Genomic DNA, 26,770 nt, shown 5'->3' on the forward strand with positions numbered 1-26,770 from the left:
AAACACTGGAAGCTCAATGGACTGGTTGACAGAGAAATCAGAGATTACTTTGGGGAGAAAAGAAAGATTAGTACTAAGAGATACTCTTATCTTTACAAAAGATTAAATACGGATTCTTGATGCATAAGGCTTGTAGTTCCGATATCCATCTAGCTGATGTGACCGCCACCAAAGAGAGAGATTTCCATGAAAGAAATTTAAGGTCACATTTTGCAGCAGGCTCAAAAGGGGGTAAAGATAGAGACTAATACCAGACAGAGATTCCATGTCTCAACAGGCCACCTGATTGGGGGTCTGTTATGGAAAAGTCCTTTGAGAAAGGCCTTGCAAATGCGGGTGGAGATAAGTGGAACGCCTTCTAGACAGTTATGAAAATTGGAGATAGCTGCCAAGTGGACTCGAATAGTGGAAGCTGAAGCTCCATTGTCGAAAAACTCAGAAAGGTACTTAAGTATAATGGATGCAGGAGCTGAGAAGGGGTCTAGCATCTGTTTTTTTGACCAGAGAGCAAACCTTTTCCACTTATCTCTGTAGAGTTTTCTGGTGGATGGTTTATGGGAGGCCAGAATAATATCACGAACAGGTGAGGAGAGGGATTCCTGCCTGGCAACTAACGGAAGTGGAGAAACCAAGCTGTCAGCTTGAGAGTGGACAGATTTGGGGGAGTCAACCCTTGGGGGTGAGAGATTAGGTCCTGATGAGTTGTCCAGGATCCATGGAGGTTGTGATAGGTGAGGCCGGAGAAAGGGGAACCACACTTGTCGAGGCCAGAATGGGGCAATGAGGATCACCTTGCATCTCAACTGAATTGCTTTCTTTAAGAATAGATGTATCAAGGGAATTGGAGGATAAGCATAGAGGAGACCGGTGGGCCAATCGTGAGTCAAAGCATCTCTCGGTGACTCCCCTTCTGGGGGAAATAGGGCAAAGCTGCTGCATTTGTTGCTTGAGAGGGAAGCAAAAAGATCGCAGCAAGGCTGGCCCCAACGGCTGAAAATTTCTGCCGTCATAAACAGATTAAGAGATCACTCGTGTGGAAGTAGGATGCATCTGCTCAGCCTGTCTGCAATCGCATTGGAGCTCCCCGGGATATGCGTTGCTATAAGAAAGCAGTTGGAAGCTATTTCCCAATGCCAAATTCTCATGACCTCTCGACCCAGGGGGTAGGATTTGGTCCCTCCTTGTTTGTTTATGTACCACACTACTGACCTATTGTCTGAATGGATTGCAATCATTCCCGATGGAAGGAGCGGATGTAGTGCCTGCAACGCCAACAGCACTGCTCTCAACTCCAGAACACTGATATTCAGGTTGGCTTCCAAGCTGGACCACGTGCCTTGGACAGTCTTTCCCTGAAAGTGGCCCACCTACCCTATCAGGGAAGCATCCGTGGTCACCGTGGTGATGGGTTGAGGGGACTGGAAGGGGCGACACCAAAGAATTTTGTCTGTCCTCATCCACCAAAGAAGATCTTGCTTGCAGGAATTGGTGATGAGAATCTGAGAGTTTAGAGGGTGAAGATTTGCCAACCACTGGGACAAAAGGAGCCACTGTAACAGTCTCATATGTAATCTTGCCAGAGGAACAATCAGAATGGCTGCCGCCATAGACCTCAGAGCCTGTAGAACTTCTCTTGCTGACACCTTTCTTCGACACAGTATCACTTGTACCTGTAATCTTAACCTCTGAAACCTGTGAGGTGGAAGAGAAACCTGGCTTGTTCGAGTATTGAATACTGCTCCTATAAATTCCAATTATTGGGTAGGATGAAGATTGGATTTTTTCCAATGGACTGTGATGCCTAGAAACTCCGCCAGTGAGAGAGTGTAGCGAAGGGCCATGATCAATAGGCTCTTGGTGGGGGTGAAGAGGAGCCAATCATCTAAATATAGAAACACCTGGAATCCCTCAAGTCTTAGATGAGCTGTCACCACTGCTATTCATTTTAACACTCTGGGTGCCGTCGAGAGACCGAATGGCAGGGCTCTGAACTGGTAATGATTGGCTCCTAGCCGAAAGCGAAGGAGACTCCTAAAGCGTTTGTCCATTTTGATGTGATAATACGCATCCCGGAGGTCTATCGAGCACATCCAAACATACTCCCCGAGAAAGGGGAAAATGGATTGTATAGTGACCATGAGGAATTTGGTTTGAACCATTGACTTGTTTAGTTGACTGATATCCAAAATGGGTCTCCAGTCCCCAGTCTTTTTTGGCACCAAAAAGAATCTCTAGTAAAAAACAGATCCGCACTGGTCTGGGGGGACTGGTTGGATGACTCTTTTTTTTTTTTGACACAGCTTTCTTATTTCTGAAGCCGCTTCTTCCCTTTGACTGGGTGGAACATCGGGAAGGTACTTTGAAGGTTTTGGGCGAGATATAAGAGGGATGTAATAACCTCTGGAAATTATTCTCTGTGCCCACCGATCGTTTGTAATACAGCGCCAGGCAGTTTGTTGGAGAGAAAAACGAGCCTCGACTGCTTCCAGAGGAAAGCAATCGGGCAACGCTTCAGGAGCATTGATAAGATCGCCCGGAGAAAGAATCCCTGGAGTCTTGGTGTCGGGGACCCCTTCTGCCCTAAAGGGGCGTCTGACACCACTGGAACCCCCTCTGCTCTGAGGGAATCCTCACCATGTGCATTACGGAAAGGGCCTTGAAATTTTTTGTGCCATATTTTCCCACTCCTCTGGTTCCTGGAAAAAGAACATTAAGGTTTGTAAAAATGCAGGCCAACGGCAGACCAGGTCTTTCAGTCCTGTTCGTACCTGGCCAGTGTGTCCTTCACTTTAGAACCAAACCAGGCAGATGGCTCAATAGGGGCATTTAAAAAGGAGGACTTGAAGGAGTCTGCAAGATTGCAGATGCACATCCAGACATGGCGGCTCATGACTATGCCTGCACCCGCAGTTCTAACCGCCACTTTGGTTGCGTAGAAGAGCAACCTCATGGACGAGTTGGAGATAGACTCAAAGGTGGCAAGTTGAGAAACAACCTTGTCGCGTGCCCAGTCAAAAACTTGACCTGTGAGGGCTCCAGAAAGTTCGGAGATCAGATCCCTTTGGAGCCTCGTAAAATATGCCAAGTAATTCAGAAATCTGACTGCAAAGGTCGCTGAAGCAAAAACTCGCTTCCCTCCAAAAAACTCCAGATTTACTCCGTAGTATATCACCTACTCCAAGGTGATATCTGCCTAACATATAAAGCTATGTCAAACCCAGAGCTGTTGGACATGCTACACCTAAAGAAATCCCAATCCCTCCGAGTTGCACGCTCCACGGACCTAAACCTTGTCACCACAATAAACAGGACATGCTGGAGGGATAGATTCCTGTCCTAGCGACTTCCTACACTCTGGAACAAGCTACCCATCTATGTCAAGCAAAGTTCTTCTTTAGCACTCTTCAAGAAAAATCTTGATGAGTGGATGGGAAATAGGAAATACACCCCAGGGATCACTTCTGTCTCTCTGCTGGACAGTGGCACAGGAAAATAACTTTCTTGGGTGGCATAAGCTATGGAACCTTGCTGGCTAGGCTTACGTAGGCCCTTGGGCCGATAGCCTAGTATCTACCTATGAACCTAGTCTGTCCACAGCCCAGGACACTCTGTTGGGCGGGTGAACAGTAGGACTTTCCTCCACAAGTTCCTTTTTCGTGGCCGCCACCACCATCATACCATCTACTGGCAAGCCTCTAGAGCAGTGAGGATGCTCCTCTGGTGGGGAAAGAATCTTGTCTGGTCTCCAGGGGATGGGCTCAATAGAATCCGCGTTCTTCCACGCACGATGAGCTGGACTAACACGTCGGCAGGTGGGGTCACTCAAGAAGTAGAAGGCTGACAGCAGAAAGCCTGCAGGAAGACGGACTGCTCCGAGGAAGGATTTGGAGGGCTTCCAGCCACCCCTCTGTTTCAACATTTCCAGGATGTCTCCAAATGAGACATAGTCAGGGGGCGACTGTGGGGACCCTTCCCCATCATCATAGTCTGTATCCTCTGTGAGAGACTCCTCCGGAGAGTCAAGGTGTTTGCTCTTACATGCCTTTTTCCGAGGGGTTTCTTCAGTGGAAATGTCTGAAGACTAGGAAGGGAAATTACCTTGGACAGGGGTTTCCTGAAACTTGTGCTCTCTGTGTCCTAGGGAGGTGGTCTGTGGTAGCTGTAGCTCAGAGGGAGCAGGGGGAAGATCAGATATAGGAGGAGCGCTTCCAGAAGCAAGCACCCTCTCCATCACCCGAAAAGCTGGCCCACCCAAAGAGGAATGGGAGCCCAGAACCAAGTAAGAGAATCTCAGAACTGGGTTCACACTCCGCTCCATGCGGCCCGCACTCAGGAATGGAGCCTCAAGCAAGATCGGGGTGGGTGCCACCACCGGAGAAAAGGACGGAACCAATAAAAAACCATGAGACTGAGGAAGGGACGATTCCGTAGGAACCGAAGCCCAAACGGGAGGCCTCAAAGCCTGAGAGAGAGTCACTGTCGGCATTGAGGAAAGGGTTCCCACCAAGGCCATTGGAGCCATGGACCTCGGAACCGATGGATCCGAGGGAGGAGAATAAGTGGGAGTCCTGGGAGCATTAGATCCAAACCCCGAAGTGCGATGAGTTTTTGGAATGTTTGGTATCCCTCTGGCTGTCAACAGCTGGTCCACCAGGTGCACCACATCAAATTCAGACTCCTGGTGGACCTTACAGACACTCCGGAAGGAGAATCAGGCCGGTCCAGAAAAGGGATATAAGCCTGGCCTAAGAACAGGTCCAATGAAGGGAAATACTGGGTCCGTGGTGTTTGAAATTGTCGGCACCAAAGATTCTAACTTGGAAACAGGCAACAGAGGAACTAACGCTGCTGAGAAAGGACGGTGCCGAAGAAACACAGAGTAGAAGTTATCGGCTCCAAGGGGATAGTTGGAACCGACTTCGGTGTGGTGAGAGGTGAAGTCGATGCCGGGACTATCGAAGGCAATAAGGTTGGGGCCATAGTAGTTACTGTAGTTATCAGTGCCAAAGGTGGCGCCGACGTCGAAGTTAACGCAATGTCCACAGAAGCAACTGGAGCTGAGCTCGGAACCGGAATAGTCGGCACCGAGGAAGCAATCTTATGTTCCATACAAGACTTATAGGCCTTGTGTTTGTGGGACTTACCCTTATCACCCGCTGGTGAAGAGGGATTAGAATGTGGATGTTTCCTGTCCTTCACTGGAGGGGTTGAGACCTCCGACATAGAAAGGGTCTCTGAGAAAGGTGAGGATAGTAGGCCTTTAAGATAAGCTTGTTTTTCCTTTCATTCAGCGTCCGCTGTATAAAGCTCAGACAAATCTGGCAAGGAGGTTTCACAGAGAGGTGAGAAACCCCCAGACAATAGAGACAATCATCGTGTAAGTCGCTGTTGGAGAGTTTGCCATTGCACGAAGTGCAATGTTTGAACCCCGAAGTTCCTTTTTTATCAGACATATCCAACACACAAAAAGGCACCAAACAAATTACTGATAGAAGGTACTGAAAAGAAGTAGAAAAGAGAGAGATACCAACAATGGTATCAAACGATACCACAAGGGTAGGAGAGGGCGTTACCAACAATGGTATAAGAAATACCCAAAGGGTAGAGCTACATAGAGAAATAGGGTAGAAAATGAGTTAGATTAGAAAAAAGTTTCAAATTACAGCAAAATTTATAAGAATATGACACTTAGCTGGACAGCTCAGTGAAACGCTGCTATACGGTGGTGCGGCAAACGAGATCTGAGGTAATTGGGAGAAGGGCATTGTGGGTAGCAGCTTAGCTTGAGAGTTTTTGGTGTACGCGAGCTTGGTATTAGGCTGACTTGGTTCCGAGGGCTCGGAACCAAACCCACCAGTGATGAATGGGAAGAAGATTAATAACATCATATGTAGCACTTATCTCTGAAATTGCTCTACCCAGTGATTATAGTGTTTTACATACAGAGAGACACAGTCATAAAATACCAGGATTTGCAGGCAGAAATGAAGGCAATGCAGAAGGATATCCAGACAGTTCCAATAGCAGGAGTAGTAATGGGTCTCATAAAAAAAGAATTTACAGTCCTATGTAGATATCTTACTAATCCACGTATGAATGGTAGGAGTCAATTCTGGGCACATTGTGTGTGCTGCAAAGAGCACTTTTGGCTAACAAAGATTGAACCAATACTAATTTCATGAACTTTAATCATACTTCGACTTAGGAATGGTGTCCATTACCGTAATAGTATGACAAACTCAAAAGACTTGTTGAAATTAAACAGACCTTGTGACACAGATAACCAGAAGTGAAACCTACAGCGTGAGCCTGCAAATTACCACTTATCAAAAAAAAAATCAAGGGTGGGGCAGGGAAGGAGACAGAGAAGGATTGATCGAATTCTAAAGACTCCATAGCTCACTACAGTCCGTCCTCATTGCCAATGTCTATTATAAAATAAACAGTCTCACTGGTAACATGAAGACTTGATGTTTTGATACAAACTGAACAGTAAATTATGTCCTCATTATCATGGTGGTCTCATGCCAATATAAATCTCAACCAGTTCCACAACAGTTGATTAAAGGTAGGTAGGACAGAATATATAATGCACAGAAAACACAGTTTGGTCAGCAGTAAAAAGCTGAAAGCAGAACAAATATTTGACAAAATTCTTATTAATCCCCTATAAGCAAAGAATAATAATTGACGTGCACTCATCTTCTTGGGTACTCTGTGAGGGGAATACTAGCTGGATGTGCAGTTGATAATAGTCCCCTTCTGCTTCCTTCAGCTCAACACTCTAGGGGGTCAGCAAACCTCCTGCTGTTGTACTTAATCAAGTAACACACCAGATGACAGCATGCCTCACTACTATCGTGCAATCCTGGATTTAGTGCATTTAATGCAGCAGTACAGGAGACTGCCCTTTAATAAAAATCTCATTTTGTGCAGCTTCTAAAACTACATTTAATGTGCTATTTTTGGTTGTTTTTGTCAATTAAAGAATCATTTGATATCCTCTCATTAAGTAAAACAAAACAGACGCGCGCATACATATATATATATATATATTTACGGTTACACTTTAGAATGAACTGAAATATTGAAATTCAGTTGCTCGAGTTCAAAGTGTCGAAAATGCAGAATACCAAATGCAGAAATGTAGAATCCGCAGTTGTGGTGGTCCATACGTGACGTGGGATTGCCTATGTTCATGATGTGCAGTGTGGTATGTGGATATTGGTGGAGATTCAGGTAAAAGTGATGTTTCTGTAAGGGTACTGGGTAGGGATTTTAGTGTGTGTGTTTGGAGTTTTTAGGTGTGGGTTAGGGTAAGTAGGTAAGACTGAGTGTGTAAGTGCAGAGTGTGGTGGTATTTGTATGTGTGCCTTTGTGCAAGGGGAGTGTAGAATATGTAGAGGTGGGTTTTCTGTGTTTGTGGTTTTAGTACGACCTCATAATTAGTATATATAAGTAGTGGGGATGTGTGTGTGTGTGTGTGTGGGGGGTGCAGCCCCCCACATGGAAGGTGCAAGTGGGGCTTGCCCCCCTGCTTATATGTAGGGTAGGCACATGTGTTTTGTTGGTTTGTTTTAGTGTAGGGAGGAAGGTGTATGTGTGCTTGTTTGTGTGGTGGAGTATGTGAAAATTCGCGACTTTGAATTTCACGTTCTTGAGTTTTCGGCTTTATAGTCTCGAGATACTAAAATTCGATATTTCGGGATTATAAAGTGAAACCATATATATATATATATATATATATATATATATATATATATATATATATATATATATATATATGTGTGTGTGTGTGTGTGTGTGTGTGTGTATATATGCATACACACACATATATATATATATAGTATGTCTTAATTTTAACACTCAGTCTGTCAACTCATGAGATTCTAGCTGCCATTTCAAATGAGATTTTCTGTTTTACTTCATTTTTGATGATATTCACAATTGTATACTGTGCAATAGTGCAGGATGATATTTTTTTTAAATTTAATATTACACCAGTGGTTCACTGCTCCTTATTACTACTCTAGTTGCTGTCACCCCCATCACCCCTCTGACAGGTAGTAACTTATGACCTCCTTCCATTCTTCCTTTTCTTTCTTCTTTATTTCTTACAATGCTTAGAAATCGCCTATCCAGCTCCCCTTTCCAGCACTTGCCCCTTGTTTTCCAGTTTCTATTATACTCTTCACCTTATGTTGATAGTTTTATTACCCTCATTTCTTTTTCATGCTAAGCCCCCTCTTTATTCACTATATACAACATGCGAAATTCCCAGGAGTTTTGCCCTCCATACTTTTATATCCATATCCTGATTTCCAGAGCCTCTGTCTATATCTTTTGTGCCAAAGTAAACTCCCAGAATGTGTCAGGACTGCATCTTTTGTTATGAATCTCCAGCATCGAGTCCGTTTTTCCTCCTACCTTATATAATCCTTTTGTGAGATACCATCTGTGCAACACTAATTACTGGATTTCCACCCCATGCATTTTCTGCATATCTGCTGTTACTTTTGAAGACTTTATGCCATTCAGCCTCCTTTCTCTGCCACCCATATTCCTTCACCCATCCTTTATCTTTATTTGTGGCTTCCTCCACTTTTCTCTGTTAGGTCTTCATAAACTATTCTGCTTTGACCTTTCCCCTTCTCTTTTTTGTCACGTTACTGCTTACTCCTTTTCCAGAACTTTCTCTCTCAGACTGGTATATGTCCATCATTCATTGTGTTAATCCAAATTCCTTTTTTAATCCTTGCAGCTTTTGAATACCATCTTCTCTTCCTTCCCCATTCCTTCTTTAACTCCCTCTCTATTCGTATCCTATTTTCCTTTCATTTTTTTTCTTTCCCAAGGAAGTGCCCCACCCTCCTTTCAACTATAGTTCTGTTTCCTTCTATTGTTCCCATGTCATGTTGCCCCAAATCTCTTTAGTGCCGTCACATTCATTCTTTTATATTTTCCCATAATCCTGACCTCTCTTCTCTTGCCTTTTGCTCACTCCCTTACTCTCTAGCCACCTATGTAAGGAACATTCTAAGGCATGTGTAGGCAGGTGTGGGCATTCACAGCCCCCTTTTTTCCCCTACTTAGACTTAGCTTGCTTTCTAAGACCCCCCCCCTCCTTCCTTTTCTTTAACCACTCATCTAAATACTTCTGTAATTTTAGTAGTTTGGTCAACTGAGTATACTAACATGTTTCTTAGAACATGCACTATTAACTGCAGAATCATCACTCTAATCATACTGATTGTACCTAATTGGCCATAGGCATGAGTGTGTGCGTGTGTGTGACTTCTGTGGAAGGTTGGGCGCCGGGCTAGCAACTCAACACCGTAAAACTCCACTGCCAATCATGAGCAGACAGTGATCCGCTGTGGCGACCCCTAACCGGGAAAAAGCCAAAAGAAGTAGTACCTAATTGCTTGTATGCTTTATGCCCGCCACTCTATCTTCTGAATTTTCTCTCCTCCAATTTATTTATACTGTATTGCTTAACAAGAGTCCTGCACATATATACTCCAGATATTTGTGGTTTTCCATTTCCTGAATGTGTACAACTCCTTTTCCTATCCTGACCACCACTGTCTTTTTTCATAATTGCAACCAAGTGCAGAGGCCCTTTAATACCTTACAAAAATCAGCATTATTACCCCTATGAACACCTCAAGATTCACCGACATATGCAGTCATCTGTGTATGTAAGGTAGTCTGCAACACTGTTCTTTCCTTCCGTTGTGCTAACTTTCCCTCTCTTCAACTGCCAGCTCTTCTGTTATCAGAGTGTAGAGTCCTAGTAGAGAGAGGGCAATCCTGTTTGGTCCCCCCTCCCTACCTTTAGTGCCTTGGAAACTCTTCCATTTCCATTACCTCTTTCCCTCTCATTCTAAATTGCCTTTATCAGTTGCACAGCATTTTGCCCCAGTTGTTTTTTTTTCTAGTAATCCACATAGAAATTCTGATCTGAATGCGTCAAAGACCTTTTGTAGGTTAAAAAAATCAACCCTGCATGTGTTCCTCCATTTTGTTCTTTGTCCATAAGATCTGTTAGGGCTCACCAATTAGTTTCTGCCCTTCCTCCGGTCACAAAACCACTCTGTCCACACTGTATTCTCAGCAAAATCTCATCCAGTATTTTTGCTAGGACTTTTGGCAACACCATAATGTTAATGTTTTATGGTCTGTAATCCCCTACTTCCACTGTCCCCTCCCACTTTTTGGTTCACTACCTCCCTGGCTCTTTCCATCATCCGTTACTTCCCCTACCACCCTGGCTTGTCATTGTCTGTTATTTCCCCTATTTCAATTATCCCTTCATACTCTTCCTTCATAACTGTCCATATAGCCTCTCCATCCCATTTATGGAACATTATTGGATATCCATCTGGGCCCCTTTACTTGCCTTTCATCACCATCATTACCTCTTTGACCTCCATCATCATGATTTTTGCATTCAGTTTCTCCCTCAGTATTTTCTACTTAGTACCACTCTGCTTTGTCTGTGACTTCCCAAAGGACTTCCTTTCCTTTTCCTGTTTGTATATTTGTTGGTAGTATTCTGCAAAAGCTTCTCTACCTTTACTGTCTCTTTCTCTACAACCTTTCCCTCTTTTCCTCAGTGCTTGGTACCTCTCTCACCTTTCCCATTTTTATACTTCCTTGCTAGAGGCTCCTCTTGTCCTCCTCAGTCATCTGTTAGTAGTGCCTTCCAGTACCATTGCTCTGCTTACACTGCAATTGTTACCTTTTCCTTCCAGTTCAGTTTTTATTACCGTTTCTTCTGTTCTTAGTGATATTTTGTCTATACCATTTTCCCATATTTTTCTTTGTATTCTTCTATTTTTTTCTCCTCATCATCTTGCCTCTGTTTCTATCCATCCTCTCACATGTTCTTCCCCTACCTGCTATTATTTCCATCTCATCCAGTTTTCGCCCAATTCTGTCTTGTCTGTAGTGTTCTCCTCCACTCTCTACCCTATCTGAAATTGGTGTTAACTTTCCTGATCTTTCCATTAGTAGCTCACCAATCTCTCTCCCAGTCCTCCCCATTCCTTCTATGTCCTTATTGTCATTGGCTGTTGCACAGCGCGACATGCATCTTCCCCACATTTATGCCACCTCCACTATTTTTAGAGTTTTCTCTTTCCATTGTATCCTGTCCAGAGTACTCTCTTGAATCAAGGAGGTTCTGGGAAATGTATACTCCTTGTCAGAGTGCTTTTCCCTCCATATCTCCTTACACACACAGACACACAAACATTCATATGTTTTCATCCTTATACTATATTCTTTTTGACCAAACAGATTTTCCAACAGTTTCCTCTTCATACCAGTTTATCAGAGTCCATTCTTCAATGGATCTGCTGTAAAAATTCTCTGTATCATTGTCTGGGGCACTGTCAGTCTCCTCTCATTTTCTTCCTTGCCAAATAATCCATCTTCTCTATTCAGTTTTCTGTACCCTCTCACTACATATAATCCCTTTCTTAAAGTGTGGCCACTTCTGTCATCACCCCCTGCTTTGTCTATTTTTTCACTTGGGGGTACTGTGGGTTCAAGAACATCTTTCCGTCTTTTACCTTTAATTTGGTCTCCTGGAGCAGCAGCATTTACCTTCTTCTTGCATCATAATCCTCCTATTATGTAATTTTCTCCTTTCGATTGTTCCCTGATTTTCTTGGTTACCACTTTTAGTCTGAGATCATTTCTTTCTGTTCTTTTTGGTTTTGTACCCCCCCCCCCCAATCTTTCTCTCAATATTTCTTCTCTCCTGGGCTTCCCTGATGAATTAGGCTATCTGTGCCTGCTGGCCTTTACCTACAAACAGAGACAGATTTGTTGCCTTCCAAACAAAAATTTGCGCTCCTCCGATCTTGATCCACTCACCCTGCCCCCTTTCCCCAGTGCTGTTTTGGTCCTGTCTTTCTTGCTTTGACTTCTCTATGAAGGCCTCTTATCGGTTTACTCTTGATTACTCCTCATATTTCTCTTGAATTTATACTCATTTCCCTTGTATTTGATCCTGCTTTTTAAACATCTTTACATATCTGCGGTGGTGATGCTGCGGTAGTGTTGTCGCCTCATAGCAAGACGTTGTCCCGTTTGATTCTCAGCTAGAGCATCTTCTGTGTGGAGGCATATGTGAATGGGGCGTGCCTTCGTTGAAGGTTGTGTGTCAGGGCTGGTAACCCGGTACGTAAAAATCCACTACTAATCATTAGCGAACTGAAGTTCTGCTGTGGCGACCCCTAACCGGGAAAAGCCAAAAGACACAAACAAAAAAAAAGTACAGTTTTGTACCTACCATAAATGTAGATGTTCGAAGATCCACATTGCTGCAGTCCTTACACTTGGGTAGTCCGCTGTCCTCGGTCGGCCCGAATATCAAAGTATAAGGCTGACGTCGGTCAAGGCGCATTTGACTGACGTCAGGGTACAAATGCGCATGACCGACGTCATATCCTCAGTCTTTTCTTGCCCCAGATGTCAGAAGACCCTAAACATAAAGGTCAAAACCAAAAGACAGCAAACAAACAACCAACCACCCTTGCACTAATTATATGTACAATATATACAATATACACAATATTTACAACCCAACCCACACAACCACCTCTAACTACAGAGGGAAGGAGGGAGGGTAAATTGGACTGCAGCAATGTGGATCTTCGAACATCTACATTTATGGTAGGTACAAAACTGTACTATGTTCTTCATCTCACATTGCTGCAGTCCTTACACTTGGGTAGAATCCCAAAGCAGAGGTAAGGGAGGATGGCCAAACTACAAGGAAGCAGGAGCTGCCAAAATGCCCTGCAAAACAGCAGTGGCAAAACCAGCCCTGGATTTAGAGTAAAGTGGTAGGTGATAATGCCTAGAGAAAGTATGCACTGAACTCCAAGTAGCTGCCTCCAAAATATCCTTGGTTGCCACTCCCCTCAAAAAGGCTGTCGAAGTGGCAGTAGCCCTAGTGGAATGAGGCCTAATCCCAGCTGGAATCTCCTTGCCATGATGGGAATAATAGAAAGCAATGCAAAACCCAATCCACTTAGAAATAGTTTGTTTTAACACAGGCTTGCCCTGAGAACTCAAAGGAAAAGAAACAAACAACTGCTGAGACTGCCTGAACCCTTTAGTTCTGTCCAAATAATATCGCAACTGCCTGTGTACATCTAAAGTGTGCAAAATCTTTTCCCCTTTATTTTGGGGATTTGCATAAAAAGTAGGCAAATGAATAGTTTGGTTTAAAGCCACACTAGAAACCACCTTAGGCATAAAGGAAGGATTAGTACGTAAAGATACCCTATCCTTATGGAAAATCAAGAAAGGCTCAACCGCCATAAGGGCCTGTAATTCAGAAACCCTTCTTGCAGAGGTAATGGCCAACAAAAGGCAGTCTTCCATGATAAATATTTCAACTCAGAAGTAGCTGCAGGCTCAAAAGGTTGTAGAGTGAGTTTCTCCAACACAAAATTGAGATCCCAAGCAGGAGTAGGAGCTCTACGTGGGGTCTTATATTCTTTGCCCCTCTAAGATATTGCTTGAACAAAGGATGAGAAAACAATGGAGGGTCACATTCATAGTGAGCTGAAATTGCTGCAGCATGAACTTTAATAGAAGAGAAGGACAAACCTTTGTCCAGTAACTCAGTAAGATATTGAAGAGCCACACTTAAATTAGGCTCAGAAACATCAAAATCCTTTGCTGCACTCCAAAATAAAAATCTCTTCCATTTATCTGCGTACACTTTCCTTGTACTAGGCCTTCTAGCTTCCAAAATCACATTCAAAACTTGTTGTGGAAGTTGAGACCCTCTATGGTTCAAAACAGAATATGCCAGGCTGTTAGGTGAAGAGAGTGAAGTTTGACATTGAGCAAATGGCTGTCCTCCTGCGACAACAGGTGTGGAATCGAAGGCAAAGGCCATGGAGGCTTCCGTACCAGACTTCTCAGTAATGGGTACCAGTGCTGTCGAGGCCAATCTGGAGCTATCAAAATCATCCTCGGCTTGTCCTGTCTGACCTTTAGAAGTACCTTTGGGAGGAGAGGCAGAGGTGGAAAGGCATACACATGAAGATTGCTCCAATTGAAAGAAAGAGCATCCGCTTTCCAAGCTGTGGGATGAAACCTTTTTGTGCAATACTTTGGCAGCTGATGGTTTAGTGGAGAAGCGAACAGATCTATGTCTGGAGTTCCCCATGACACTGTCAATTTCTGAAATACATGAGGATCCAATTTCCACTCGTGGGGATCCATAATTCGTCTGCTCAACACATCTGCTAAGGAGTTCTGTGCTCCTGGCAGAAACCTTGCCTGAAGATTGAGCTGTAAACTGAGAGCAGTCTCCCACAAAATCATTGCTTGCCTGCATAGAGGATAAGAATGTGTTCCCCTTGCTTGTTGATGTACCACATGACAGTTGTGTTGTCTGTTAGAATCAACACCTGCCCTGGAAGAAGTAAATCCTTGAAAGCTATTAATGCAAATTGGACTGCTAACATCTCCTTCAGGTTGATATGTAGATGTTGTAGTCTGGCAGGCCACTTGTCTTGTATCCACTTTCCATTTAGATGAGCTCCCCAAGCTTTGTCTGAGGCATCTGTCGTTAAAATCTGACTCGCCTCTGGCCGGGTCACAGAGAGTCCCTTGTTTAGGTGACATTCCTGAGCCCACCACAAAAATTCCTTTTGAATGCAAGGTATTATTTGAATGACAGTGTCCAGATCCTGGCAGTGCTGTGTCCATACATTTTTGAGCTACCATTGCAGCTTCCTCATATGCAGTTTGGCATTGGGAAGCACCAGAATACAAGATGCCATGAACCCTAAGGCTTGAAGGACTGTCCTTGCAGTCAGCCCGGACTGATGAGATAGTTGATGGAAGTAAAGGGAAAGATTCTTTTGTTTGTCCGGGGTTAAGAAGGCCATCTGGGATGCTGTATTCAGTCTTACACCCAGAAAGCACATGTCCTGAGAGGGTACTAGACTGGACTTTATTTCGTTCACAGAATACCCCAGGCATCTTAGCACTGCTATCACATATTCCAAATGATGAAGAAGCTCTTCCCTTCCTTGAGCCAGAATCAGGCAGTCGTCCAAATAAGGATAGATCTGTATTCCTTTTAGCCTGAAGAAAGCTATCACTGGAGCCAGAACTTTCGTGAACACTCTGGGCGCAGTAGATAAGCCAAAGGGCAATGCAGAGAACTGATAGTGAGAAGTCCCAGCTCGAAAACGCAGATACTTCCTGCAACTTAGTCTGATAGGAACATGAAGGTAAGCCTCCTTGAGATCCAAAGTTACCATCCAATGATCTTTGCCCAGCAGAGGTAAAAGCTGTTGTAACGTCAACATTTTGAACTTGGGAATGTCCAGATAAGTGTTGAGGATAGATAAATCCAAAATTGGTCTCCACGTGTTCCCCTTACCATGTGGCAAAAAAGACTGAGGATATGACGTCGGTCATGCGCATTTGTACCCTAACGTCCTGATGTCAGTCAAATGCGCCTTGACCGACGTCAGCCTTATACTTTGATATTCGGGCCGACCGAGGACAGCGGACTACCCAAGTGTAAGGACTGCAGCAATGTGAGATGAAGAACATCTAAGCCTGACATTTTTAAAAACTGATCTAGGAATATAGTAACAGTAAAGAAAACAAGCCATAACAGTTCCTTCATTTTCATAAAGTACATGTTTTAACAATTTAATTCACAAAAAGTTCTCATTTCCTGCCTTCCCTTAAACTTCACTCGTCCTCCTGAACAATATTCTCCATGTACTGTTCCTACACATTCCATTTATTTTTATCTAAGCAGGTTGTTCCCTTTTCTAAAAATCTTGGCACCAGTTTTTATTTTGTTTAGAATATCCGGTACTTCAGTTACATTTGGTTTACATTTTGACTTCCATTTTCTAGTAACTCTTTTTTGGCTGCCAACAACATTAAATTTAGTAAGGCCTTACTATGCCTCAGCAATTCAAATCCTTTACTACAGCTGAAAATAATTTCTTTAGTTATAACCATTTGTGCCCTCAACACTTCTGGCAAAGTATCCTGAAGGGGAATTTTTTAAATCTGCCAAATCATAATATTCCCAAGAGACATGTTCCCAATTAACTTTCTCTTTCCCATCACCCCTTCAGCATTTGTATCTACCTGACAAACAATTCTATTGTATAAAGCCTGCTAGGAGTATAAAAATACCTATCCACACATTTCAAAGCAAAAATTCTAAAACCTCTGGATTTTGTTGCATGCTTGCGAGCCATGCAGATGTCCTCTTATTGCTCCTTGGTATACTGCCTTTCCATTCCTTCTTCCCAATCTTTTCTAACCTCCTTTGATGGATTCTTATAGTTACCATGCAATATTCTATATGCCATACTAATTATCCCTTTAACAATAACTTATTTTCTAAACTCAACTGAAAACTCTTCCAGAGCTGGTCTTTCATTTAGTAATCCCATGTCCCTTTCTCTTTCCATGTACGCTCATCAGCTGTAGAAAAGGCAATCTTTAACACAAAGTCCAAACTTCTGCTTGGCTGCATCCCACTCTTGCCTTTACCTCTCTAGCTATTTGCTCCTAAAACCTTTGCCAATTGTTTCCAATAAATACCAGCCTACTTTCTATACTCTATTTGTAAACATCCTTACTGGCAAAATCTCATTTCTTAATTCCTGTGTTGGCTATGTTTCTAGAATACTTTCTGCTACTTTATGAATATAATTTTCTGTAAGGCTATTTTTTTCCAAGGACCTACATGCAAATTCCTACCTACTTCTCTTACCTTTCAACCTTCCCCCCATTTCATCATTATCATTTTCAACTTTGACTTATAACCTCCTGCTTGTTATGCATATATAAGCCTTAAATGCATAGCTTTAAAATATCTCATCAAATCAGGTAATCCCAAACTACCTTGTTCTGTGGGAAGAATCAACTTATTCCACTTAACTCTTGCCCCCTTCCCCTCCCAAATAAATTCCTTCAAATCTGTTGTCCACAACTTCCCCTCTTGTTGATAAAAACATGCCTGATCCGTCAGCAGAACTAGAAACACTTTTACTGATTGTATCTTATTCTCTATATCCAAAATAGAGAGCTTCTAGCTTCAGTTTTTGTATTACATTTTTAGTCTTTTCTCACATATCCTTAGCGGACAAAATCATTAATCTATACACCTAAATGTTTCATCTTATGTAACCATAAATATGGTTGATGCTGAACCAGTTCATGACTGGGTACACACTTTACTGCTATAGCCTTCGTTTTACCCTCAGTTATGTCTTGAACAGTCTCAAAATGTGCCACAATACTGAAGTACAATTTTTTAGACTTTTCACGTACAATATATCATATGCACATAAAGCTAACATTTCTCTAGCATACAAGTTACAGACTTAAATTTTGAGTCCCTTGTTTTTCTTTGCCAATTGTTCTAAATATAACACAAACAAAAATGGAGAAAGCAGACACCCCCATTTCATTTCCCTGTTCAAACAGCTAGTAGGAGAGGATCCCTCACATCTTAAGTCTTGCATCTGAGCATTCATATATACAGTGGATATAAAAAGTGTACAGACCCCTGTTAAAATGCCAGGTTTTTGTGATATAAAAAAATGAGTCCACAATAAATAATTTCAAAACTTTTCCCACCTTTAATGTGACCTATAACCTGTACTATTCAAATGAAAAACAAACAAATCTGTTAGGGGAAAAATATAAAAAATAAAAAAAGTACAATAAGCTGATTGCATAAGTGTGTGTGCACACCCTTTAAACTAATACTTTGTTGAAGCCCCTTTTGCTTTAATTACATTTCATGACCTATTCAGATCCACAAATGTCACTGCTGCAGTAAATTTGTTAACTCATGATCAATCTGAAAAAGTATGCGTTACAAATTACTATTTTTTGTTTTTTACTCAAGCAGCCTGATTTTTGAGCATGATACTCATAAATGGTGTCTGCTTTAGTAGTTTGCTCTGAACCACCATTCCTGGACTGCCACATTCCCTAGCTTTGAAATATTTAACTACCTTGCTTCAATATTGATCTGCAGCCCCTACAATTCTTTTTTATTTTGCAATAACGTGATGTTTTGATTTCATGCCATTAACCTGACATCATTATAACTGCATGAGTTGTTCAAGTTTAGCTTAACAGATATTTCTGGGCTGTGAGTGGCTGGAGTTACTTGTTGAAGATTCCTGCTGCCAGGAAACAGCATTTTCATTCAAAGTTTTTTTCCCCCCCAGCATGAAGAAAATCAAGTAGGATTGTGGTATAAAATGTGTGCTGCACATGTTAACAGCCGCAAGAGGCAAATGTTGACACACTCTTCCATAAACAGTTTTAAACATACAGCTGACAGAATATATTTGAAAAGTATAGAGCAATAAAGGCATACAATGTACTAGCATTTCTTTGAAAACATTGAACTTGCCTTGGAGCAGAAAAAAAAACAATTTTTTTAAAGCCTATTCTATATTTTATAGACTTTTGCACATTATACTATGATTTCCCTCTCTCCGTCCAACTTCTTTGACTCCTACATTTAACATCTGTGCACTAAATCCCATCTGTAACTTAAGGACATTTAGAGATTTACCGGTTAAAATTCCAAGTGCCACAACTGGGATGCTCAGAACAGCAGAACTACAAGTGCAAATGATTAAGCTAGTTGATGCTGCACCTTGGGGAATTCAGGTGGCTGAGGGATGAAGTCCTCTGTAAAAATGTTTGAAAGGTGTAATGATGAGCCTTGGAACTTACTATTTTTTGTGAAGTTTCATTTGCTTTAATATTGAAAAAGTTACATTGCATGTTCTGGGACTTGCACACCTTCCACTCCAGCTAGCCCAACCACGTGAGCTGTCTCCAGCTGGGGATGGTAAGCACCAGTTCTTCACATTGTTGAAAGTTGGCAGAACAGGAAGACTCCTACATAAGAGTTTGCTGTTCATTTGCAGTTAAAGTGGGTTTTTTTTTAACTTTAATGTTGAAAAAAGCTGCATTTCTGAATTTTGTCCTGGGACCAGTCCCACTGTCAGCCTTCTATCCGGTCAGCCTGACCATGTGGTTTCCTTCCAGCTGTAGGTAAGGACTACCGTCACTTCAGGCTGGTTGAACAGGAACACTCGCAAGCAAGGGGTGTGTGTGCTTTTGTGTGAAACAGATTTTTGTTTAAATATTGGAAAAACTGTATCACAGCATTTAACTGTGCTGAGACCTAATTTCATTGTTTGAACCTTCCCATTCAGCCAGCCACACTGGATTTGAATGAAAGTCTTATGGGATTGTAATTACAAAGCCACTGTCAAGATTAGGAAAACAAAACAAAAGCTTTTTTGTATACAGGTGGCAAGTCTTCTTGCAACCCACCAATGGAGATAGGAGTGGCCATGCACCCCACTCTCTGCTACTCATTTTCAAGATTGCACTATTTCAGGGAAAATAGAAATTCCCAAGATAGCACAATCTCAATCTTATATATTTGTTTTTTTCTAAATGGGGTACTGAACTGATATATTACTGACACATTTCATGTGTTCTTCTAGATTCACCTTCATGATAACTTCACAAGTATACTTATCTACCAGATAGTTTTAAATTACATTTACATTTACTGTTTAATAAATAATTGCTATCAAATGTAAAATGTGTTGAGTACTTTTTAAGTTTACACTCTTAACATTTTTCCAGCAAGAGAAACAAAATTTACAAACCAACAACAAAGTTACCAATTTCAAAACATTTCAAATAGAAAAGACCACTTAAACTGCTGATATAATCTACCAATGTCCATACATGTCAATAGCATGTACTTTGTGTACAACTCATGCCTGATTGTGACAAAATAAATGGCCACAATAAAGTATTCCAAATTGCTTGATAAAAATGGCCACAGTAAAGTACTCCAAATTGCTTTTCTTAAGTGCAAACTAGTTGCACAAAGCAAAACTAACTATTTTTAACTTGATCATGACAGCAAGGTCAGTCATTTTCATCCACAGACAGATCCTGCACCTAGTAATCAGAATCCATTTGTTGACTGTGTTCACCTCAGATGTGAGACTGTGGTAAAAATAATAGCCTCAACAACATATTTCAAGTCTCCCACAAATACTCTGTTGCCAAAGTATATAATCTTACTTCACAGAAATGCATACTAGTCTTGCAAATCCACATTAATAGCTGTTTAAAATGAACACATGACAAGAAAAATTAGTTTCATCCACAGACACCTTCTCACCCCCAATCACCAGTTATAGCAACTTTAACGAATATACCACATTGGATTGCAATAATAGTCCACAACAATGCATTTCAAATTTGTTTCATACAAGCACATAGTAGCCACAGTAAAATATTCCAACTTACTTCCCGTAAGTGCACACTAGTCCTATAAAGACAGATTAAACACTGTTTAGAATCAGACAGGAGGTTAAGTTGGCTTTTATCTATAGATAAGCCAACCATAACTCCTTATTTCACAGTTAAGTATTTCGCCTTTCACCACAAAAATCACATTAGTTCTCAAAACCACAATAATAACCACACAGCAATAATTTTCATCTAGAGATAACCCTCCATACCCAGCAATTATAGTTACTATGTTGACTGTGCACATCAGTTATCTGACTGTAATCAAATAAAACAGGATGGCTAACAATGCATTTCAAATGGCTTTAGGGAAAAAAAGCCATAGCTCTTAAACTTACCACAAGAATCAGGATCAAAGCCAAAAATAAAGGAAGGACAAAGGCTTAAAATCAGGGACAGATTTTACATATTGCTCTTTTATACTTAATGTTGCTAAAATAACAGATGTGGCATTAGTATGCATTTTCTAAAGGATATGAAGGTTGAAATATGAGCGTCTAATTATTGTAATCCTCAATGGTTTGCATGACAACCTCAAGTATTGCAATAAACAGAGAAAAATGAGCCTAAATCAGGGACATTCTGCAAAATCAGGGACAAAGGAAAGGTATGCACACAGCTGCTCAATAGCCAGCTCCTCCACCTTCCAAATGCAAAGGACTCCCTTTCAGCTATCAACTACGTAACACAAAAATCAAGAAAAAAAACAAAACAATGGAAGGTCAAAGGCTCAAAAATCAGGCAGAGATTTCAACAGTGCTCTTACAAACTTTGGATGTTGTTAGAATAACTAGTTTTGCATTAGCATTTATTTTCTGAAGGCTATGAAAACAAACTTAAATGCCTACCATCACTTATTAACTGCAATACTCAAGAGATTGCTAGAAAACCATAAATTATACGAGGAACAGACCAGAAGTGAAGCAAAATCAGTGACATTCTACAAAATAAGGTACAGTTGAAATGTATGGACCCTATTCCCCTCACCATTTGCAACTCTCACTCACTTAGTGCAAGAAAGGGAGAAAAAGCCAAAAAATGAGGGGCAAAGGACCAGTGTGAGGAACAGATTTTAAATTTCACACATATACTTAAAATGCTGCGAGAACAGCTTTTTTTCTGAAGGATATGAAGTTTGAAACTCAAATGCAATTTTCCATGATAAGACAGAAACCACAAATTTTATGAGGAACAGACAAAAAAAAAAAGGGCAAAATCAGGGAGGCACAGCTGAGGGATATGTCCTTTGCAACTGGACATATAATTGTAATTTTTATGCTGAAAAGACCAAATGTATGAGGAAAATCAGCAAGTTGAAAACTATGCTCTTTTCTAGACAGAAAAGTTGTCCATGACGGACTTCTCATTTGACTGCCTGTCAGGTTAAGCAAACAAAAACAACTAAACACATGGCATCTGTCGTATGATGGTAGCATAAACTGCAAGTCTTTTGGGCTGTTACTCATTTCATTTTGGTAATTCTGACCAGTACCTCTCAGAGTAGATTCTGCCATTCTCTCAAAATGAGGGAAATGGCAATTTTCATTAATGTGAAAGATCAAGGGTTTCTGTGTATGATTGTGTTCCCTTGTGCATGCTTCAGAAGTGCTTAAGGGCACGCATGTAATAAGTGTAATGAAAGGACATCCATGTCCACCTTGAAAGAGGATGCTTCCCATCAGGTATCTGATGCCTCCTGAGATTGACAGAAGAAATGCATGCCTATGTGAAATACATCTTTCCCACCTTTACGGAGAGATGAAAATTCTCACCTCTGCCTCCTTTGCACTGCAAGTCCGCCAACATATGAGCTGCTGGAAGATCTTTGGTCACTAGCAGTGCAAGTGAATGCCTTGTCCTGCAACAATAAGTCATTTTTCAGCCTTTACCCAATGAAAGTTATGTACTTACCATAATGATAAATTCTTCCGCTCCAGTCTGTCTGACATATGGGTCCACAAGCCACTGCTCTGATCAGATGATTTAGTGCTCCAGCCTCAAGCCCTTCAAAAATCTTCCTTTCCATAATGCCCCCCCCCCCCCCCGACTACCTTGGATGGAGTTTAATGCCTTAACCTAAATCCAGGATTGCACTGCCTTGGACCCAAAGAGGGAGAGACAATCATTCAGATCTTAGAGACTTGGCAGGTGAAACAGGGTAAGTTGTCATGGTTTACCTCTACATCGTCGCTCCCAATATGGGTGAAATGGCTTCCACGAATATCGAATTGCGAACATCTCCAACATCGAAGTCTGCATAAGCGAATGGCAAAACCTCGCCCCTTTTTGACTCATGGTAGCACTGGTGTGGTGCAGCCAGAAATGCCGAAATTCGACATTTTTGACATTTAAAAATTTTTGCGGTTTCGGTTTGCTTAAAATGAGTCGATTAAGTGGCCAGTCGATCATGTGTGATCGACTATATAAAGGTAAACCTGTTGTCACATCAGATAGATTAAATTGAAAGGCTTTATTGTTTGGTACATACATAATTTTCGTATCCTACATATTTAGTCTAATCCAACATGTGGGTTTATAATCGCCAGCTGTGACAATCCTGGGTGTCCTTATGACAGGAGAACTTTCATGAAGGAAGCTCCAAAGGAAGTTCTGGCTCTGGAAGTGTGGTCTAATTTGTAGTGTGGTCTGATTTGTAGTACTTTAAAGAAGTGTGAAAAGAAGGCCAAGTTGGCACTTGTCAAATGTCATCCAGGTACAGAGACAAGAAAAAGGCCATAGAAGGTTGATATGGCTCACAGAGTACCATCTGGTCTTGTTATGGAGAGAACATTCAGAGAAAATGCAATCGGACAACCATCGAAAATTGCGAAATTTTAGACACTTAGCGGCTTAGTTTGTTTTGAGCAAAGGATACAAACAGCTGTTCATCTTTCCTAAAGAAGGCTGCTCTGTAAAGGTAGAAGCAAAACCATCTGTGAATGTCCAGTGTATGAATAATTCTTTATTCTGACAGTTAGAAAAAAATGCTGGTAGATGAATGGCCTGGGAAAGGTCGGTCTCAGACATCAACTTTAGAACAAAGGAAAGAAAGAATAGTTTTTAAGGCAACATATCTTTGTGAAAAATATAGGTAGATACAGAAAATAGGGCATCAAGTTCTGAAAATCCACCAAGCTGCAGTGATAACTAGGAAGATGGTTTTCCAGGACAGCAGCCAAGTTTGCAGATTCTGATGGCTTGACTGGCTTAGACAAGGGTTATAAAATAAAATTCAAATCTGAAGGTGGAACCACATCCTTAATAGGATGTAGCAAAAGAAAGGTGTATCTGGGGAAAGTTTTACGTAATCTGTGTAAAGCCAGGGAAGTATCCTGGAACCCAATATGGAAGGAAAAAAATTGCTGCCAACTGGACTTTGGTATAGACACTAGAGCGCCAGTGCGAAACAAGTACAAGAAATGGAGAACATCTCCAGTACAGGCTGAAAAGGGCTCTGTGTTTTGATATTCAGCCCATAAGGAAAAACGTATTCATTTACTGTGGTAGACTTCCCTAGCTGAAGATTTTTGCGACATTGATAAAGTGGACCACATCTGAGGGAAAAGTCTCATCCCTTGCCATCACTGGAACTGGATAAACTAAGCAGTTAACTTCAGGCTGGGAATATTTGGCGGAGGCTCTGTGGATGTGTGAGTGATGACATCTGGCATCAGACTGAGGAGGAACCAGGGAGGTTCCTTCAAGTGAGATTTAAGGAGGGAAAACCATATCTGTCTGGCTTAAAAAGGGGCTATGAAGGAGACACTGGCCATGCACCATAAGCCTTTTTGTATGGATTTGGGCATCAGAGGAAGAGAGGGCCAAGTGTAAAGTAACTCTGTGGTCAACGATGAGACAGAGCGTTCATGGCAGACTGCCCTCAAAGAGGGACTATCGCAAAATAACTGCTGCCATTTCGTATTTTGGGAAGTCACAAATAGGTCTCAGCAGGGAATGCCCTAGCCACAGAATATTTATTTGGCAAATCACTGGACTAAGCGACCATTTAAAAAGGAGTAGGAGATTCCTGCTCAACCTGTCTACAGATGTGTGTTGCTGTCAGAAACTGGTGAGAAGCCACTGCCCACACTGCCACATACTCATTGCCTCAAAGTGGTTATGATCTGGATCCCCCCTTGCTAGTTTATGTATCGGACTACTGTCATTTAATCCATCTGAATATTCACCACTCCTGGAGGAAGGCAATCTTGTAGCTCCTGCAACACAAGGAAAGCTACCCTCATCTATAGAACATTTATGGTAAGACAAGCCTCTGGTTCTGACCAAAGTCCTTGGACCATTGTGCCTTTGCAATGCCCCCTTCCCACCTGAGGGAAGATGCATCCATAATCTCTGTTGCTGCTGGGCCAGGAAAAGTCTGCCTGCTGACACCAGAGGAGACTGTAGCAACCACTGCAGGTGCTGTCTGCACAAATGAGTTATGATAATGGAAGACAAACAGGATGGAACCCTCAGGCCACTGTGACTGGAGAAGCTACTGAAGAATCCCCATGTGGTTCTGGGCAAACTGTACAATTTACATTGAAGATGCCATGAGGCCCAATACTCTCAAAACTAATTGCGTTGAAGGATGTTCAGACAAAAGAAGGTGCTGTACTGCAGCTCGTAAAGATAGAATTCTGTTCTGGGGAAGGAATATCAATATTACAGTAGTATCCAGTTGGCATTCTAGATACAGCAATGTTGACTAGGAATCTAACTGGATATGTCTAGTTTAATGGATATTCCTGGGGAGGCCTATAACTGAAGAAGGTAATCCCTAGCTTGTAGGAGAGACTCTTGAAAGGGCAGCCAGGAGCCAGCCGCCCAAGGTAGGGAAATAACTTGAATCCCTGGAGTCATACATGGGCTGCTACTATCACCATGTATTCGGTGCACACCCTGGGGGCCAAGGTGAACTGAATGGCAAGGACCTGAATTGATAATGACTGGTTCCCAACTGGAAGTGCAGAAACCTCACGAACTCCTCCTCAATCTTTATGTGAAGGTAAGCATCCTGAAGATCTACATCCATACATTCTTTTTAAGGTACAGAACTGATTGCAGCTAAACAATTCGAAAGGGACTTCCTGACATATCTTTTCAGCTTGGGTCCAAGGATTTCTTTGGAACCAGAAAGAATCTTGAATAAAGCCCTGACCAAGTCTGATCTAGTGGGACTGCCCGAATGATTCTTTTTTGAAGAAGCGAGAGAACTTCTTGCATAGTACACTTTGCCTGACTGAGTGGGACATCAGGCCATGGATAAAGGAAAGGATGGGGTGGATCCCTAAAATGGAATGAAAAACTGTTGATATGATCAGTCTTACCCTTTTGTCTCTTGTGATGGCCAACCACAAGAGTGGGTAGAGGGATAGGTGTCCGACTGCCACCAGAGTGGTGTAGTCACATGTAGACCTTCAGGGATTCTGGGGTCAGGTGTCGAAAAAAAGAGGCTGCAGAATCAATGGTTCTGTGGATACAATCAGCCTTCTGAGTCTAAGTCCATTAAAGTGACTGCCTCTGCTGTTGCCACCTCTGTCAGATGTGGAGTCATATTGACATCTAGAATTTCAAAAAAACAGGCCCTTTTTGGTTCCTATCACAGGGGCATTGGGGGGGGGGGGCTAGAAATTAATTCCCACTGCACAGACAGTCTTGTCATCTTATTCACTTTTCTGCATTCTCTCTCTCTCGCCATAGTGCTAAAATGAGTAGTATCTTAGAAGGTTGCTTTGGTTAAGGACACTTTAAAGTTTCCACTGTATTGCACTACCACAACCAAGAGTGACATCTCATAGCAATGCTGCCCCCTCCATGGCATTATGCATTAGGCCAATGCAGAGAATGGCAATTGTGGACATAGTTGACAAGGTAGCTTGAAGTTGTTTCTCTGACTCAAGGGAAATTGGATTCTTCAAACTGGATACTACTTGCTGAGCAATATCCCTCTAGAACCTTGTCATATGTCTGGCATAGATTATAGCTCAAATAGGTAAACAGCCTGAAGCATATGCCCACCTTCCTAGTTTTTCTAATGCTAGAGTTTCCTTGTTGGGCAGATGAATAGAAGAGTCCTCTGATGATCACAGTCTACAGGAGGGGGTTTTAACCAATACGGCTTGTCTTTTTGGTATGGAGTATCTTACTGGCCTCCTTGGAGCCACTTCACAAGTGTCAGAATTCTGCAATGTTTATTTCCTCACCACCAACTCTATAAACTTAGTGGTGGAAGGGACCACCCACAAAGTAGTGGGTGTTGTTCTGAAACCCTCAAACAATGCCACCTCATCCTGAGATGCAAGTTTGGTGGGCCATGACATTCCACTGGCATAGGAGTTCAGGATCTCTCTGAAGGAAGCATTCTCAGGAGGGGATT

At 42.0% G+C, this 26,770-nt stretch overlaps 1 protein-coding gene across 1 annotated transcript in view; it reads right to left on the reverse strand.

Moving 5' to 3' along the window:
* The window catches only part of NUP107 (nucleoporin 107), a gene marked incomplete in the record, with an annotated part of 1,716,438 nt that overhangs the window by 969,917 nt on the left and 719,751 nt on the right, over positions 1-26,770 (reverse strand).

This window comes from Protopterus annectens, chromosome 11.part0 (genome assembly GCF_019279795.1).
Source record: "Protopterus annectens isolate FY-2018-M chromosome 11.part0, PAN1.0, whole genome shotgun sequence".
Taxonomy (NCBI): domain Eukaryota; kingdom Metazoa; phylum Chordata; order Ceratodontiformes; family Protopteridae; genus Protopterus; species Protopterus annectens.